The sequence below is a fragment of the Megalobrama amblycephala genome, linkage group LG4 (genome assembly GCF_018812025.1).
Source record: "Megalobrama amblycephala isolate DHTTF-2021 linkage group LG4, ASM1881202v1, whole genome shotgun sequence".
In the NCBI taxonomy this organism is placed as follows: domain Eukaryota; kingdom Metazoa; phylum Chordata; class Actinopteri; order Cypriniformes; family Xenocyprididae; genus Megalobrama; species Megalobrama amblycephala.
The window spans coordinates 12,885,282-12,904,087 of NC_063047.1; positions in this window are offsets into that span (position 1 = coordinate 12,885,282).

Consider the following 18,806-nt stretch of genomic DNA (forward strand, 5'->3'; position numbering starts at 1 on the left):
GAATTTTGTTTCTAGCCCTTATGGTTCAAAAGTTATTAACATAAACATAAGTGCAACTTTGGACAGCTGGTGGCGCTAGAGGGATTGAGTTAGAGACTCCAAATTGGCTATGGACATAGATCAGACTGGTCCTCTAACTGTGTGCCAAATTTCAAACTTTCCCGCAAACGGTTCTATGGTCTGCCATAGACTTCAAGAGCGGAAGAAGAAGAAGAAGAAGAATAATAAAAAAAAAAAAAAAAAAGAACGCCAACAATAACAATAGGTGCCTCCGCACCTTCGGTGCTTGGCCCCTAAATATAGCTGCAAGCAGCAATTATGGCCAAGCACAAAAACGGCACAAGAAACCAGCCAACACGGCTGGGAGCATCAGACCAACTGCAACAGTGAACAATTAAAGACGTATTAAGATCATTTTAGGCAAAAAAATTTACTGGTTCATAACTTTCGACCAATAGGTGGCGCTGTGTCCAAATTGTTGTGGTATGGTCAGAGTGAGGTGACAATGACACTTCCAAAGTTTGGTGTCAATATGTCAAAGCACTGAAGAGATACAGCTTCAAGAGTCATTTTTGAATCATGCCTCAAATTCTTTGCTCTGTATACAAAAACGGTTTGACATATGGACTTGAAATCCATAACTTTTTGTCGGCATGGTCTGAAGATGACACGGTTCAATTTTGGTGAAAATCGGAGCAACGGTCTAGGAGGAGTTCGAAAAAGTAGGTTTTTAAAGAAAAACAATATGGCGGACAGGACGTTTAGCTGACTATGGCAAATTTGATATCTATGTTCTCAGCATAACCCAAGGAATCTACAGAGACCAGTTTCATTACAATTGGTTAATATAGACAAAAGTTATTAGCATTTTTGTAAATTTTGTTATAACTTTTGACCACGAGGTGGCGCTGGTCCGAAACTTCTCAGGCTCCTTCAGGGCATTGTCCTGATGACCCATACCAAATTTATGAATTTTGGTCAAACTCATCAGAAGTTATGAGCAAAATAACAATTTTTCATATCTCCACTCCAGTAGGTGGCGCTGCACCGAAACACTGTATAATGCCTCAGGTCATGCTTGTGATGACATGTACCAAGTTTGGTCTAAATATGTCAAAGCATTGTAGAGATACAGCTTCAAGGGTAATTTTTGCATCACATCTCAAATTCTTTGCTCCGGTATACGAAAACGGTTTGACTTATCGACTTGAAATCCATAACTTTTTGTCGGCATGGTCTGAAGATGACACGGTTCAATTTTGGTGAAAATTGGAGCAACGGTCTAGGAGGAGTTCGAAAAAGTAGGTTTTTGAAGAAAAACAATATGGCGGACAGGAAGTTTAGCTGACTATAGCAAATGTGATATCTATGTTCTCAGCATGACCCAAGGAATCTACTGAGACCAGTTTCATTACAATTGGTGAATACAGTCAAAAGTTATTAGCATTTTTGTAAATTTTGTTATAACTTTTGACCACAAGGTGGCGCTGTGCCGAAACTTCTCAGGCTCCTTCAGGGCATTGTGCTGATGACCCATACCAAGTTTTGTAAAGATACGTTAATGCGTTCGTAAAATACAGCATTTTAGCACAAAATTCAAAATGGCCGACGGCCAAAATGGCCGAATTGGGAAAATTGGATATCATTCGACTCGGCATGATTCCCCGAATCCAACGAGACCAAATTTATGATTTTTGGACAAACCCATCAGAAGTTATAAGCAAAAATACACATTTTTCATATCTCCGCACCAGTAGGTGGCGCTGTGCCGAAACACTGCATGGTACCTCAGGTCATGCTTGTGATGACATGTACCAAGTTTGGTCTGAATACGATAAAGCGTTGCGGAGATACAGCCTTACTTCTGTTTTCGCAAGCACTACGTACAATTCGTTCGTGAGTTTTTCGAAAACGGTTTGAGGAATCAACTTGAATTCCATAACTTTTTGTCAGCATGGTCTGAAGATGATCTGATTCAATTTTCATGAAAATCGGAGTAACGGCCTAGGAGGAGTTCGAAAAAGTAAGTTTTTCAGAAAATTCAAAATGGCGGAAAAATTTCATGACGGAAAATGACGTCATAGGGTGCGATCGATTCGTCTTGACCCAAGGAATCAGAGGAAAAAAGAATTTTGTTTCTAGCCCTTACGGTTCAAAAGTTATTAACATAAACATAAGTGCAACTTTGGACAGCTGGTGGCGCTAGAGGGATTGAGTTAGAGACTCCAAATTGGCTATGGACATAGATCAGACTGTCCTCTAACTGTGTGCCAAATTTCATAACTTTCCCGCAAACGGTTCTATGGTCTGCCATAGACTTCAAGAGCGGAAGAAGAAGAAGAAGAAGAAGAAGATAATTAAAAAAAAAAAAAAAAAAAAGAACGCCAACAATAACAATAGGTGCCTCCGCACCTTCGGTGCTTGGCCCCTAAATATAGCTGCAAGCAGCAATTACGGGGCCAAGCACAAAAACGGCAGAAGAAGCCAGCCAACATGGCTGGGAGCATCAGACCAACAGCAGCAGTGAGCAATTAAAGACCTATTAAGATCATTTTATGCAAAATAGCTGAAAAATGATAAAAAATGAGGATTTACTGGTTCATCACTTTCGACCAATAGGTGGCGCTGTGTCCAAATTGTTTTGGTATGGTCAGAGTGAGGTGACAATGAAACTTGCAAAGTTTGGTGTCAATATGTCAAAGCACTGAAGAGATACAGCTTCAAGAGTCGTTTTTGCATCATGCCTCAAATTCTTTGCTCTGGTATACAAAAACGGTTTGACATATCGACTTGAAATCCATAACTTTTTGTCGGCATGGTCTGAAGATGACACGGTTCAATTTTGGTGAAAATCGGAGCAACGGTCTAGGAGGAGTTCGAAAAAGTAGGTTTTTAAAGAAAAACAATATGGCGGACAGGAAGTTCAGCTGAATATGGCAAATTTGATATCTATGTTCTCAGCATGACCCAAGGAATCTACTGAGACCAGTTTCATTACAATCGGTTAATATAGTCAAAAGTTATTAGCATTTTTGTAAATTTTGTTATAACTTTTGACCACAAGGTGGCGCTGGTCCTAAACTTGGTATGCTCCTTCAGGGCATTGTGCTGATGACCCATACCAAGTTTCATAACAATACGCTAATGCGTTCGTAAAATACAGCATTTTAGCACAAAATTCAAAATGGCCGACAGTCAAAATGTCCGACATGTGAAAATTGGATATCATTCGACTCGGCATGATTCCCCGAATCCAACGAGACCAAATTTATGATTTTTGGACAAACCCATCAGAAGTTATAAGCAAAAACATACATTTTTCATATCTCCGCACCACTAGGTGGCACTGCGCCGAAACGCTGCATGTTGCCTCAGGTCATACTTGTGATGACATGTACCAAGTTTGGTCAGAATACGATAAAGCGTTGCGGAGATACAGCCTTATGTCTATTTTCGCAAGCACTACGTACAATTCGTTCGCGTGTTTTTCGAAAACGGTTTGAGGAATCAACTTTAATTCCATAACTTTTGTCGGCATAGTCTGAAGATGATCTGGTTCAATTTTTGTGAAAATCGGAGTAACGGCCTAGGAGGAGTTCGAAAAAGTATGTTTTTTTGAAAATTCAAAATGGCGGAAAAATTTTCATGACGGAAAATGACGTCATAGGGTGCATTCGATTCGTCTTGACCCAAGGAGTCAGAGGAAAAAAGAATTTTGTTTCTAGCCCTTACGGTTCAAAAGTTATTAACATAAACATAAGTGCAAACTTGGACAGCTGGTGGCGCTAGAGGGATTGAGTTAGAGACTCCAAATTTGCTATGGACATAGCTCAGACTGTCCTCTAATTGTGTGCCAAATTTCATAACTTTCCCGCAAGCGGTTCTATGGGCTGTCATAGACTTCAAGAGTGGAAGAAGAAGAAGAAGAAGAAGAAGAAGAAGAAAAAAAAAAAAAAAAAAGAACGCCAACAATAACAATAGGTGCCTCCGCACCTTCGGTGCTTGGCCCCTAAAAAGAACGCCAACAATAACAATAGGTGCCTCCGCACCTTCGGTGTTTGGCCCCTAATAAAAAAAAAAAGAACGCCAACAATAACAATAGGTGCCTCCGCACCTTCGGTGCTTGGCCCCTAATAATAATAATAATAATAAAAAAAAAAGAACGCCAACAATAACAATAGGTGCCTCCGCACCTTCGGTGCTTGGCCCCTAAATATAGCTGCAAGCAGCAATTACGGGGCCAAGCACAAAAACGGCACAAGAAGCCAGCCAACATGGCTGGGAGCATCAGACCAACAGCAGCAGTGAGCAATTAGAAAAAAAAGTTATTAACATTTTTGTCAATTTTGTTATAACTTGTGACCACAAGGTGGCGCTGGTCCGAAACTTCTCAGGCTCCTTCAGTGCATTGTCCTGATGACCCATACCAAATTTATGAATTTTGGTCAAACCCATCAGAAGTTATAAGCAAAAATAGCCATTTTTCATATCTCCACTCCAGTAGGTGGCGCTACGCCGAAACACTCTATGATGCCTCAGGTCATGCTTGTGATGACACGTACCAAGTTTGATCTGAATATGATAAAGCATTGCAGAGATACAGCTTCAAGAGTCATTTTTGCATCATACCTCAAATTGTTTGCTCTGGTATACGAAAAACGGTTTGACATATCGACTTGAAATCCATAACTTTTTGTCGACATGGTCTGAAGATGACACGGTTCAATTTTGGTGAAAATCGGAGCAACGGTCTAGGAGGAGTTTGAAAAAAGTAGGTTTTTAAAGAAAAACAATATGGCGGACAGGAAGTTCAGCTAACTATGGCAAACTTGATATCTATGTTCTCAGCATGACCCACAGAATCTACTGAGACCAGTTTCATTACAATCGGTTAATATAGTCAAAAGTTATTAGCATTTTTGTAAATTTTGTTATAACTTTTGACCACAAGGTGGTGCTGGTCCGAAACTTCTCAGGCTCCTTCAGGGCATTGTCCTGATGAACCATACCAAATTTATGAATTTTGGTCAAACCCATCAGAAGTTATAAGCAAAAACAACCATTTCATATCTCCACTCCAGTAGGTGGCGCTGTGCTGAAACATTGTATGATGCCTCAGGTCATGCTTGTGATGACACATACCAAGTTTGGTCTGAATATGATAAAGCATAGCAGAGATACAGCTTCAAGAGTCATTTTTGCATCATGCCTCAAATTCGTTGCTCTGGTATACGAAAACGGTTTGACTTATCGACTTGAAATCCATAACTTTTTGTCAGCATGGTCTGAAGATGATACGGTTCGATTTTGGTGAAAATCGGAGCAACGGTCTAGGAGGAGTTCGAAAAAGTAGGTTTTTAAAGAAAAACAATAATTAAAAAAAAAAGAACGCCAACAATAACAATAGGTGCCTCCGCACCTTCGGTGCTTGGCCCCTAAATATAGCTGCAAGCAGCAATTACGGGGCCAAGCACAAAAACGGCACAAGAAGCAAGCCAACACGACTGGGAGCATCAGGCTAACTGCAGCAGTGAGCAATTAAAGACCTATTAAGATCATTTTAGGCAAAAGAGCTAAAAAATGATCAAAAATGAGGATTTACTGGTTCATCACTTTCAACCAATAGGTGGTGCTGTGTCCAAATTGTTGTGGTATGGTCAGAGTGAGGTGACAATGACACTTGCAAAGTTTGGTGTCAATATGTCAAAGCACTGAAGAGATACAGCTTCAAGTGTCGCTTTTGCATCATGCCTCAAATTCTTTGCTCTGTTATACAAAAACCGTTTGACATATCAACTTGAAATCCATAACTTTTTGTCAGCATGGTCTGAAGATGACACGGTTCAATTTTGGTGAAAATCGGAGCAACGGTCTAGGAGGAGTTCGAAAAAGTATGTTTTTAAAGAAAAACAATATGGTGGACAGGAAGTTCAGCTGACTATAGCAAATTTGATATCCGTGTTCTCAGCATGACCCAAGGAATCTACTGAGACCAGTTTCATTACAATTGATTAATATATTCAAACGTTATTAACATTTTTGTAAATTTCATAATAACTTTTGACCACAAGGTGGCGCTGGTCCGAAACTTGTCAGGCTCCTTCAGGGCATTGTGCTGATGACCCATACCAAGTTTCGTAACGATACTTGAATGCGTTCATAAAATACAGCATTTTAGCACAAAATTCAATATGGCCGACGGCCAAAATGGTTGAAATGGGAAAATTGGATATCATTCGACTCGGCATGACTCCCCGAATCCAACGAGACCAAAGTTATGATTTTTGGACAAACCCATCGGAAGTTATAAGCGAAAATATCAATTTTTTCATATTTCCGCACCAGTAGGTGGCGCTGCTCCGAAACACTGCATGATGCCTCAGGTCATGCTTGTGATGACATGTACCAAGTTTTTGTCTGAATAAGATAAAGCGTTGCGGAGATACAGCTTCAAGAGTGTGTTTTACATCATGCATCAAATTCATTGCTCCAGTATACAAAAACGGTTTTACATATCGACTTGAAATCCATAACTTTTTGTCGGCATGGTCTGAAGATGATACGGTTCGATTTTGGTGAAAATCGGAGCAACTGTCTAGGAGGAGTTCGAAAAAGTAGGTTTTTAAAGAAAAACAATATGGCGGACAGGAAGTTCAGCCAACTATGGCAAATTTGATATCTATGTTCTTGGCATGAACCAACGAATCAAGTGAGACCAGTTTCATTACAATGAGTTAAAAAAGTAAAAAGTTATTAGCATTTTTGAAAATTTTGTTATAACTTTTGACCACAAGGTGGCGCTGTTCCGAAACTTTTCAGGCTCCTTCAGGGCATTGAGCTGATGAGCCATACCGAGTTTCGTAAAGATACGCTAATGCGTTCGTAAAATACAGCAGTTTAGCACAAAATTCAAAATGGCCGACGCACAAAATGGCCGATATGGGAAAATTGGATATCAGTCGAATCGACATGATGCCCCGAATCTAACAAGACCAAATTTATGATTTTTGGACAAACCCATCAGAAGTTATAAGCAAAAATGACAATTTTTCATATCTCTGCACCAGTAGGTGGCGCTGTGCCGGAACACTGCATGATGCCTCAGGTCATGCTTGTGATAACATGTACCAAGTTTGGTCTGAATACGATAAAGCGTTGTGGAGATACAGCCTTATGTCTATTTTTGCAAGCGCTACGTACAATTCGTTCGCTTGTTTTATGAAAACCGTTTGAGGAATTGACTTGAATTCCATAACTTTTTCTTGGCATGCTCTGAAGATGATCTGGTTAAATTTTCGTGAAAATCGGAGTAACGGCCTAGGAGGAGTTCGAAAAAGTACGTTTTTCAGAAAATTCAAAATGGCGGAAAAATTTTCATGACGGAAAATGACGTCATATAGTGCATTCGCCCTTACGGTTCAAAAGTTATTAACATAAACATAAGTGCAACTTTGGACAGCTGGTGGCGCTAGAGGGATTGAGTTAGAGACTCCAAATTTGCTATGGACAAAGGTCAGACTGTCCTCTAACTGTGTGCCAAATTTCACAACTTTCCCGCAAGCGGTTCTATGGGCTGCCATAGACTTCAAGAGCGGAAGAAGAAGCGGAAGAATAATAATAAGCGTACGGAACGCCAACAATAACAATAGGTGCCTAAGCACCTTCGGTGCTTGGCCCCTAAATATAGCTGCAAGCAGCAATTACGGGGCCAAGCAAAAAAGGGACAACAAGCCAGCCAACATGGCTGGGAGCATTAGGCCAACTGCAACAGTGAGCAATTAAAGACCTATTACGATCATTTAAGGCAAAAGAGTTGGTAAATGATATATACAGTCAGTAATAAAGATTTACTGGTTTATCACTTTCGACCAATAGGTGGCGCTGTGACCAAATGAATGTGGTTTGGTCAGAGTGAGGTGACAATGACACTCACTAAGGATATGACTCCCGAAAAAATAAGTCAACCAGATCAAAAGTTATAAGCATATGAAAAAAATACAGTAGGTGGCGCTGGTTTGGACTCTTTCAGGGCCTTGTGCTGATGACCCATACAGAGTTTCGCAACAATACACTAATGCTTTCACAAAATACAGCATTTTAAAACAAAATTTAAAATGTCCAATGGCCAAAATGGCAGACATGTGAAAATTGGATATCATTCGACTCGGCATGATGCCCCGAATTGAAAAACACCAACTTTATCATTTTTGGACAAACCTATCTGAAGCTATAAGCAAAAATAATGGCTATATTGGCTTTTTTGTATCTCCAGACCAGTAGGTGGCGTTATGGTAAAACTCGGCATGTAGGCTCTGGTCTTGCTTGGGATGATATGTATGAGGTTTCGTCTGAATATGATAAAGCATTGCAGAGATACAGCCATGAGTCCAAATTGGGTGCTCTGCGTTAAATTAATTTGCGTGTTATTTGAGAATGGTTTGATTTACTGAAAAGCTTTTGATAACTTTTTGCCAGAATGGATTGAAGATGATCTGATCTGATTTTCATGACAATCAAATGAAGCATCTAGGACAAGTTCGAAAAAGCAGGTTTTTCGCAAAATTCAACATGGCGGACAGACCATAAGTCAAAATCTAGCATGTTTGGTATCGTTGGACTCAGTAGGGATTCAGGAGTCTAAGATCATGATTATTTTGAAAATAAGTCGACCACACTCATAGTGATAAGCATTTGAATATTTGATTTTACCACTAGGTGGCGCTGGTGCGAAACTTCTCAGGCTCGTTCAGGGCATCGTACTGATGACCCATATCGAGTTTTGTGATGATATGCTAATGTGTTCGTAAAATACAGCATTTTAGCACAAAATTAAAAATGACCGACGACCAAAATGGCTGATATGGTAATAATGGTTATCATTCGACTCGGCATGATGCCCCTAATCTAACAAGACCAAAGTTATGATTTTTGGACAAACCTATCTGAAGCTGCAAGCAAAATAACCATTTTTTTTGTATATCCAAACCAGTAGGTGGCGCTGCGCCAAAACTCGGCATGTAGGCTCTGGTCTTGCTTGGGATGATATGTATGAACTTTGGTCTGAATATGATAAAGCATTGCAGAAATACAGCCATGAGTCCAAATTGGGTGCTCTACGTTAAATTAATTTGCGTGTTATTTGAGAATGGTTTGATTTACCGAAAAGCTTTTGATAACTTTTTGCCAGAATGGACTGAAGATGATCTGGTTTGATTTTCATTACAATCAAATGAAGCGTCTAGGACGAGTTCAAAAAAGTAGGTTTTTCGCAAAATTCAACATGGCGGACAAACCATATTTCGAAACCTAACATGTTTGGTATCGTTGGACTCAGCAGGGATTCAGGAGTCTAAGGATATGACTCTTTTGAAAACAAGTCGACCACAGTCAAAGTGATAAGCATTTGAATATTTGATTTTACCACTAGGTGGCGCTGGTGCGAAACTTCTCAGGCTGGTTCAGGGCATCATGCTGATGACCCATACCGAGTTTTGTGATGATACGCTGATGCGTTCATAAAATACAGCATTTTAGCACAAAATTCAAAATGGCCGACGGCCAAAATGGCTGATATGGTAATAATGGTTATCATTCGACTCGGCATGATACCCTGAATCTGACGTGACCATATTTATGATTTCTGGACAAACCATTCAGAAGTTATTAGCCAAAATAGCCATTTTTCGTATCTCCGGACCAGTAGGTGGCACTGCACTGAAACACTGCATGTTGGCTTAAGTCATGCTTGTGATGACTTGTATGAAGTTTGGTCAAAATACGATAAATCATTTTGGAGATATAGCCTTAAGTGTGATTTTGCGAGCTTTCGGTCGAATTCATTTGTGCCCTATTCGAGAACGGATGGATCTATCAAAAAGCTTTTGATAACTTTTTGCAGTCATGGTCTGAAGATGATCTGGTCCAATTTTTGTGAAAATCGGAGTAACGCCCTAGGAGGAGTTCGAAAAAGTAGGTTTTTTGGAAAATTCAAAATGGCGGGAAAATTTTCATGACGGAAAATGACGTCATAGGGTGGAGTCGATTCGTCTTGACCCAAGGAATCAGAGGAAAAAAGAATTTTGTCTCTAGCCCTTACGGTTCAAAAGTTATTAACATAAACATAAGTGCAAACTTGGACAGCTGGTGGCGCTAGAGGGATTGAGTTAGAGACTCCAAATTTGCTATGGACATAGCTCAGACTGTCCTCTAATTGTGTGCCAAATTTCATAACTTTCCCGCAAGCGGTTCTATGGGCTGTCATAGACTTCAAGAGTGGAAGAAGAAGAAGAAGAAGAAGAAGAAGAAGAAAAAAAAAAAAAAAAAAGAACGCCAACAATAACAATAGGTGCCTCCGCACCTTCGGTGCTTGGCCCCTAAAAAGAACGCCAACAATAACAATAGGTGCCTCCGCACCTTCGGTGTTTGGCCCCTAATAAAAAAAAAAAGAACGCCAACAATAACAATAGGTGCCTCCGCACCTTCGGTGCTTGGCCCCTAATAATAATAATAATAATAAAAAAAAAAGAACGCCAACAATAACAATAGGTGCCTCCGCACCTTCGGTGCTTGGCCCCTAAATATAGCTGCACCTTCGGTGCTTGGCCCCTAGCAGCAATTACGGGCCAAGCACAAAAAAGGCACAAGAAGCCAGCCAACATGGCTGTGAGCATCAGACCAAATGCAACAGTGAGCAATTAAAGACCTATTAAGATCATTTTAGGCAAAAGAGCTGAAAAATGATCAAAAATGATGATTTACTGGTTCATCACTTTCGACCAATAGGTGGCGCTGTGTCCAAATTGTTGTGGTATGGTCAGAGTGAGGTGACAATGACACTTGCAAAGTTTGGTGTCAATATGTCAAAGCATTGCAGAGATACAGCTTCAAGAGTCGTTTTTGCATCATGCCTCAGATTTGTTGCTCCGGTGTACGAAAACAGCTTGACATATCGACTTGAAATCCATAACTTTTTGTCTGCATGGTCTGAAAATGATACGGTTCGATTTTGGTGAAAATCGGAGCAACGGTCTAGGAGGAGTTCGAAAAAGTATGTTTTTAAAGAAAAACAATATGGTGGACAGGAAGTTCAGCCGACTATAGCAAATTTGATATCCGTGTTCTTGGTATGACCCAAGGAATCTACTGAGACCAGTTTCATTACAATTAATTAATATATTCAAACGTTATTAACATTTTTGTAAATTTCATAATAACTTTTGACCACAAGGTGGCGCTGGTCCGAAACTTGTCAGGCTCCTTCAGGGCATTGTGCTGATGACCCATACCGAGTTTTGTATCGATATGCTAATGCGTTCGTAAAGTACAGTGTTTTAGCACAAAATTCAAATTGGATGATGGCCAAAATGGCCGATATGGAAAAATTGGATATCATTCGACTCAACATGATGCCCCGAATCTAATAAGACCAAATTTATGATTTTTGGTCAAACCTATCAGAAGTTATAAGCAAAAATATTCATTTTTCATATCTCCACTCCAGTAGGTGGCGCTGCTCCGAAACACTGCATGATGCCTCAGGTCATGCTTGTGATGACATGTACCAAGTTTGGTCTGAATATGATAAAGCAGTGCAGAGATACAGCTTAGAGAGTGTGTTTTACATCATGCCTCAAATTCATTGCTTCGGTATACGAAAATTGTTTGACGTATCAACTTGAAATCCATAACTTTTTGTCGGCATGGTCTGAAGATGATACGGTTCAATTTTGGTGAAAATCGGAGCAACGGTCTAGGAGGAGTTCGAAAAAGTAGGTTTTTAAAGAAAAACAATATGGCGGACAGGAAGTTCAGCCGACTATGGCAAATTTGATATCTGTGTTCTCGGCATGACCCAATGAATCAACAGAGATCAGTTTCATTACAATCGGTTAATACAGTCAAAAGTTATTAGCATTTTTGAAAATTTTGTTATAACTTCTGACCACAAGGTGGCGCTGGTCCGAAACTTCTCAGGCTCCTTCAGGGCATTGTGCTGATGACCCATACCGAGTTTCGTAATGATACGCTAATGCGTTCGTAAAATACAGCATTTTAGCACAAAATTCAAAATGGCCGACGGCCAAAATGAACGAAGTGGGAAAATTGGATATCATTCGTCTCGGCATGATGCCCCAAATCCAACGAGACCAAATTCATGATTTTTGGACCAAAACCATCAGAAGTTATAAGCAAAAATAGCCATTTTTCATATCTCCGCACCACTAGGTGGCGCTGCGCCGAAACGCTGCTTGTTGCCTCAGGTCATGCTTGTGATGACAGGTACCAAGTTTGGTCTGAATACGATAAAGCGTTGCGGAGATACAGCCTTATGTCTATTTTAGCAAGCACTACGTACAATTCGTTCGCGTGTTTTTCGAAAACGGTTTGAGGAATCAACTTGAATTCCATAACTTTTTGTCGCCATGGTCTGACGATGATCTGGTTCAATTTTCGTGAAAATCGGAGTAACGGCCTAGGAGGAGTTCGAAAAAGTACGGTTTTTCATGACGGAAAATGACGTCATAGGGTGGAGTCGATTCGGCTTGACCCAAGGAATCAGAGGAAAAAAGAATTTTGTTTCTAACCCTTACGGTTCAAAAGTTATTAGCATAAACATAAGTGCAAATTTGGACAGCTGGTGGCGCTAGAGGCATTGAGTTAGAGACTCCAAATTTGCTATGGACACAGTTCAGACTGTCCTCTAACTGTGTGCCAAATTTCACAACTTTTTACCATACGGTTCTATGGGCTGCCATAGACTTCAAGAGCGGAAGAAGAAGAATAATAATAAGCGTACGGAACGCCAACAATAACAATAGGTGCCTAAGCACCTTCGGTGCTTGGCCCCTAATAAGCGTACGGAACGCCAACAATAACAATAGGTGCCTAAGCACCTTCGGTGCTTGGCCCCTAATAATTAAAAAACGGAACGCCAACGGATACAATAGGTGCCTACGCACCTTCGGTGCTTGGCCCCTAATAAATATAGCTGCAAGCAGCAATTACAGGGCCAAGCACAAAAGCGGCACAATAAGCCAGCCAACATAGCTTTGAGCATCAGAGCACCTGCAACAGTGAGTAATTAAAGACCTATTGAGATCATTTTAGGCAAAAGAGCTGAATAATGATCAAAAATTAGCATTTACTGGTTTATCACATTCCACCAATAGGTGGCGCTGTGACCAAATTAATGTGGTATGGTCAGAGTGAGGTGACAATGACACTTGCAAAGTTTGGTGTCAATATGTCAAAGCATTGTAGAGATACAGCTTCAAGACTGGGTTTTGCATCATGCCTCAAATTCGTTGCTCCGGTTTACGAAAACGGTTTGATGTATCAACTTGAAATCCATAACATTTTGTCGGCATGGTCTGAAGATGATACGGTTTGATTTTGGTGAAAATCGGAGCAACGGTCTAGGAGGAGTTCGAAAAAGTAGGTTTTTAAATAAAAACAAAATGGCGGACAGGAAGTTCAGCTGATTATGGCAAATTTGATATCTGTGTTCTCGGCATGACCCAATGAATCTACTGAGACCAGTTTCATTACAATTGGTTAATATAGTCAAAAGTTATTAGCATTTTTGTAAATTTTGTTATAACTTTTGAGCACAAGGTGGCGCAGTGCCGAAACTTCTTATGCTCCTTCAGGGCATTGTCCTGATGACCCATACCGAGTTTCGGTACGATACGCTAATGTGTTCGTAAAATACAGCATTTTAGCACAAAATTCAAAATGGCCGACGGTTAAAATGGCCAATATGGAAAAATTGGATATCATTCGACTCGGCATGATGCCCCTAATCTAACAAGACCAAAGTTATGATTTTTGGACAAACCTATCTGAAGTTATAAGCAAAAATAATGGCTACTTTGGCTTTTTTGTATCTCCAGACCAGTAGGTGGCATTGTGATGAAACTAAGCATGTAGGCTATGGTCATGCTTGTGAAGGCATCTACCAAGTTTGGTCTGAATATGATAATGCATTGCAGAGATACAGCCTTGAGTCCAAATTGGGTGCTCTGTGTTAAATTGATTTGTGTGTTATTCAAGAATGGTTTTATTTACCAAAAAGCTTTTGATAACTTTTTGCCAGAATGGACTGAAGATGATCTGATTTGATTTTCATGACAATCAAATGAAGTGTCTAGGACGAGTTCGAAAAAGTAGGTTTTTTGCAAAATTCAACATGGCGGACAAACCGTAAGTCGAAACCTACCATGTTTGGTATCGTTGGACTCGGCAAGGATTCAGGAGTCTAAGGACATGACTCTTTTGAAAATAAGTCGACCACAGTCAAAGTGATAAGCATTTGAATATTTGATTTTACCACTAGGTGGCGCTGGTGCGAAATTTTTTAGGCTCGTTCAGGGCATCGTTCTGATGACCCATACCGAGTTTTGTGACGATATGCTAATGCGTTCATAAAATACAGCATTTTAGCACAAAATTCAAAATGGCCGACATGGTAATAATGGATATCATTCAACTTGGCATGATGTCCCGAATCTGACGTGACCAAATTTATGATTTTTGGACAAACCATTTAGAAGTTATTAGCCAAAATAGCCATTTTTCGTATCTCCGGACCAGTAGGTGGCACAGCGCCGAAACACTGCATGTTGCCTCAAGTCATGCTTGTGATGACATGTACAAAGTTTGCTCAGAATACGATAAAGCATTGTGGAGATAGAGCCTCAAGTCCGATTTGGAGAGCATTTCGGCAAATTCATTTGTGCTGTTTTCGAGAATGGATCGTTCTATCAAAAAGCTTTTGACAACTTTTTCTCGGCATGGTCTGAAGATGATCTGGTTCAATTTTCGTGATAATCGGAGTAACGGCCTAGGAGGAGTTTGAAAAAGTAGTTTTTTTGGAAAAATCAAAATGGCGGGAAAATTTTCATGACGGAAAATGACGTCATATTGTGCATTTGAAGCGACTTGCATTTGGGCTGCCATAGACTTCCAGAGCGGAAGAATAATAATAATAAGAAAACTAACGATTACAATAGGTGCCTTCGCATCTTCGGTGCTTGGCCCCTAATAAAAAGAAATCTAACGATTACAATAGGTGCCTAAGCACCTTCGCTGCTTGGCCCCTAAAATAAAGAACGCCAACGGATACAATAGGTGCCTACGCACCTTCGGTGCTTGGCCCCTAAAAAGAAATCTAACGATTACAATAGGTGCCTTCGCACCTTCGATGCTGGGCCCCTAATAAAAGTACGGAACGCCAACAGATACAATAGGTGCCTACGCACCTTCGGTGCTTGGCCCCTAATAATAATTAAATAGAATGCCAACAGATACAATAGGTGCCTATGCAGCTTTGGTGCTTGCACAAAAACGGCACAATAAGCCAGCCAACATGGCTGTGAGTATTAGGCTTGGGCGGTATCCAAATTCTGATACCGTCAAACCTCCTCCCTATTTTACCTCGGTATACGTTATTACCGTGAATAATTAAAAAAAATATGACGTAAGGCTCAGACAGCATCACCAAACTGTTGGCTTGTGCCTAAACCATTCAGAAACTGAATACCATACGCTAATACTGAAACAATAACAAAATAACATGCACAACAATATTAACAACTTTTATTAGCAACAAATAGCAGTTTATAAAAGTGCAAATACAACAGTCAAACAGAATTAAATTAACATAAACATCCAGAACAGTTTTTGCGCAGAGACGCGCACACAAATCAATTAAATTAAATCACACCACACCGCCTGAACAACTTTTAATAACAAAGAGCAGCTTATAAAAAAGTGCAAATAGACCCACAACAGTCAACCAGAGTTGAATTAACATAAACACCCATGTTATAAAAAATATTGCAAAGCAATAGGCCTAAAAAAAACTTCTTTCCAATATTAATTTTAACGAAGACCAAATAAAAAGACCTGAATCAATTAAATAAATAAAAATAAACACAGTGCAAATAGGAACGAATGGCAAGTGGCATCAAATCTAGTCAAGATTTTTCGCTAGAAAAACCAGCATGTTTACTTTGTACGGCTTTAACAGGGCACGTTGTGGACCGACAACTTTACCTGCGGTGCTGAAAACGATAACATAAATACAGAAAAAAAATTACAATTTAAAAAATGGTTTTCTATTTTAATATAGCCTACTTTTAAATATAATTTATTTATATGATGCAAAGCATATATATGCCCTTTTTTACATTTGAGCCCCTTCCCCTGAGGAACTCTTTGCACGTTTTATGCTTACCGTTATAAGACTATGTTTTGGGAGTCCCAAGTCCACTTGCTTCTTGTGGAGTTCATGCTTACGTTGCCCGATGTGTGAAAAGGCATAGTCCGAGGGCGCGCTCAGTTTTTTGCCTCTGGTCATGCAATGCGTTGTTTTTTCTCGTCAAGTTGCCATTCCTGAAGTGCAGCTCTGAGCGCAGCAGCAAGATTGTCCGCCGTATAACTCTCAGGAAAATACGTAGTTTGGAGGCATTTGGATTCAAGTTTCCAGTCAGGTGTAATAGTGTGGACAGTCAGGTTCTTTTTCGAGACCAGGTCACTCGGTGCGCGACTCGCCATCTTTCCCCCTCTCTTTCTCCTCCACGCTGTCACGTGATGACAACCACGCATGCGCATTTTTAGGCATTAAATAAATTATATTTAATATTTAAGCCTTGTCTCCTATATAAGTGCATTTTTTTTATGATGGTATTGAAACTGATACCGTTGCTATTTTTAGATCCCGCGGTATACCATATTACCGTATTACCGCCCAAGCCTAGTGAGCATCAGACCAACTGCAACAGTGAGCAATTAAAGATCTATTAAGATCATTCTAGGCAAATGAGCTGAAAAATTATCAAAAATGAGGATTTACTGGTTCATCACTTTCGACCAATAGGTGGCGCTGTGTCCAAATTGTTGTGGTATGGTCAGAGTGAGGTGACAATGACACTCGCAAAGTTTGATGTCAATATGTCAAAGCATTGCAGGAATACAGCTTAAAGAGTGAGTTTTGCATCATGCCTCAAAATCGTTGCTCCGGTATATGAAAGCGGTTTGATATATCAAATTGAAATCCACAGCTTTTTGTCGGCATGGTCTGAAGATGATACGGTTCGATTTTGGTGAAAATCGGAGCAATGGTCTAGGAGGACTGTGAAAAAGTAGTTTTTAAAAAAAAAAAACAATATGGTGGACAGGAAGTTCAGCCGACTATGTCAAATTTGATATCTATGTTCTCAGCATGACCCAAGGAATCTACTGAGACCAGTTTCATTACAATCGGTTAATAAAGTCAAAAGTTCTTAGCATTTTTGTAAATTTTGTTATAACTTTTGACCACAAGGGGGCGCTGCACCAAAACTTTTTGAGTATTGTAAGGACATGGTGCCAAAGATGCATACCGAGTTTCATAACGATACGCTAATGCGTTCGTAAATTACAGCATTTTAGCACAAAATTCAAAATGGCCGACGGCCAAAATGGATGATATGTAAAAGTTTGATATCATTTGACGCGGCATGATTCCCTGAATCTAACGAGACCAAATTTATGATTTTTGGACAAAGCCATCAGAAGTTATAAGCAAAAATAGCCATTTTTCATATCTCCGCACCAGTAGGTGGTGCTGCACACACTGCATGATGCCTCAGGTCATGCTTGTGATGACATGTACCAAGTTTGGTCTGAATACAATAAAGCGTTACGGAGATACAGCCTTACGTCTTTTTTCGCAAGCGCAACATTAAATTTGTTTGCGTGTTTTTCGAAAACGGTTTGAGGAATCGACTTGAATTCCATATCTTTTTGTCGGCATGGTCTAAAGATGATCTGGTTCAATTTTCATGATAATCTGAGTAACGGCCTAGGAGGAGTTCGAAAAAGTATGTTTTTCAGAAAATTCAAAATGGCCGAAAAATTTTCATGACGGAAAATGATGTCATATGGTGCATTCGAATCGGCTTGACCCAAGGAATCAGAGGAATCAGGAGATTTTGTTTCTAGCCCTTACGGTTCAAAAGTTACATAAGTGCAACTTTGGACAGCTGGTGGCGCTAGAGGGATTGAGTTAGAGACTCCAAATTTGCTATGGACAAAGGTCAGACTGTCCTCTAACTGTGTGCCAAATTTCATAACTTTCCCGCAAGCAGTTCTATGGGCTGCCATAGACTTCAAGAGCGGAAGAAGAAGAAGAAGAAGAAGAAGAAGAAGAAGAATCGAAAATAAAAAGAACGCCAACAGATACAATAGGTGCCTAAGCACCTTCGGTGCTTGTTTATGACAAAGCTGCAGTCAAAAGTTCAAACTGTGATATTATTTAAATTTGTTTCAAAGTCAGAGTACTTCTTATTTCTTCTTAAAGAGGCTGTTTATTTGGTTTAGCCATAAATGTTAATTAATGCATTTACTATCAAACACGTACTAACATGTAGTTAAAGCTGCCATTATCCATGCGTGAATCCATATGACTCCAATTGTAGTTAAGGTTCATGATTAGTTCATGCTGTCAATAATCATTAGTTCATGCTGAATTAAGTATTAATTCAGGTATTAGTACATGATTATTCATGTACCCTTATTGTAAAGTGTTACAGATTAATCTATGTAATACCACAGCAATGGTTCATGCCTTCGTTGCAAGAACAAAAATGAGTTTTAGAATTAACAACAGAAGCTTGGGCATTGGTATTTAATGGGGTGGCCAGTGGGACAAACTAAAACGAACATTGAAAAAAGGGGCAACCTGAAATATGTTGTATGAAATATGTTGGGCTGGCCACAGTTTTTTAGGGGTGATCATGGCCCCCACTTGGAGGCATAACTAC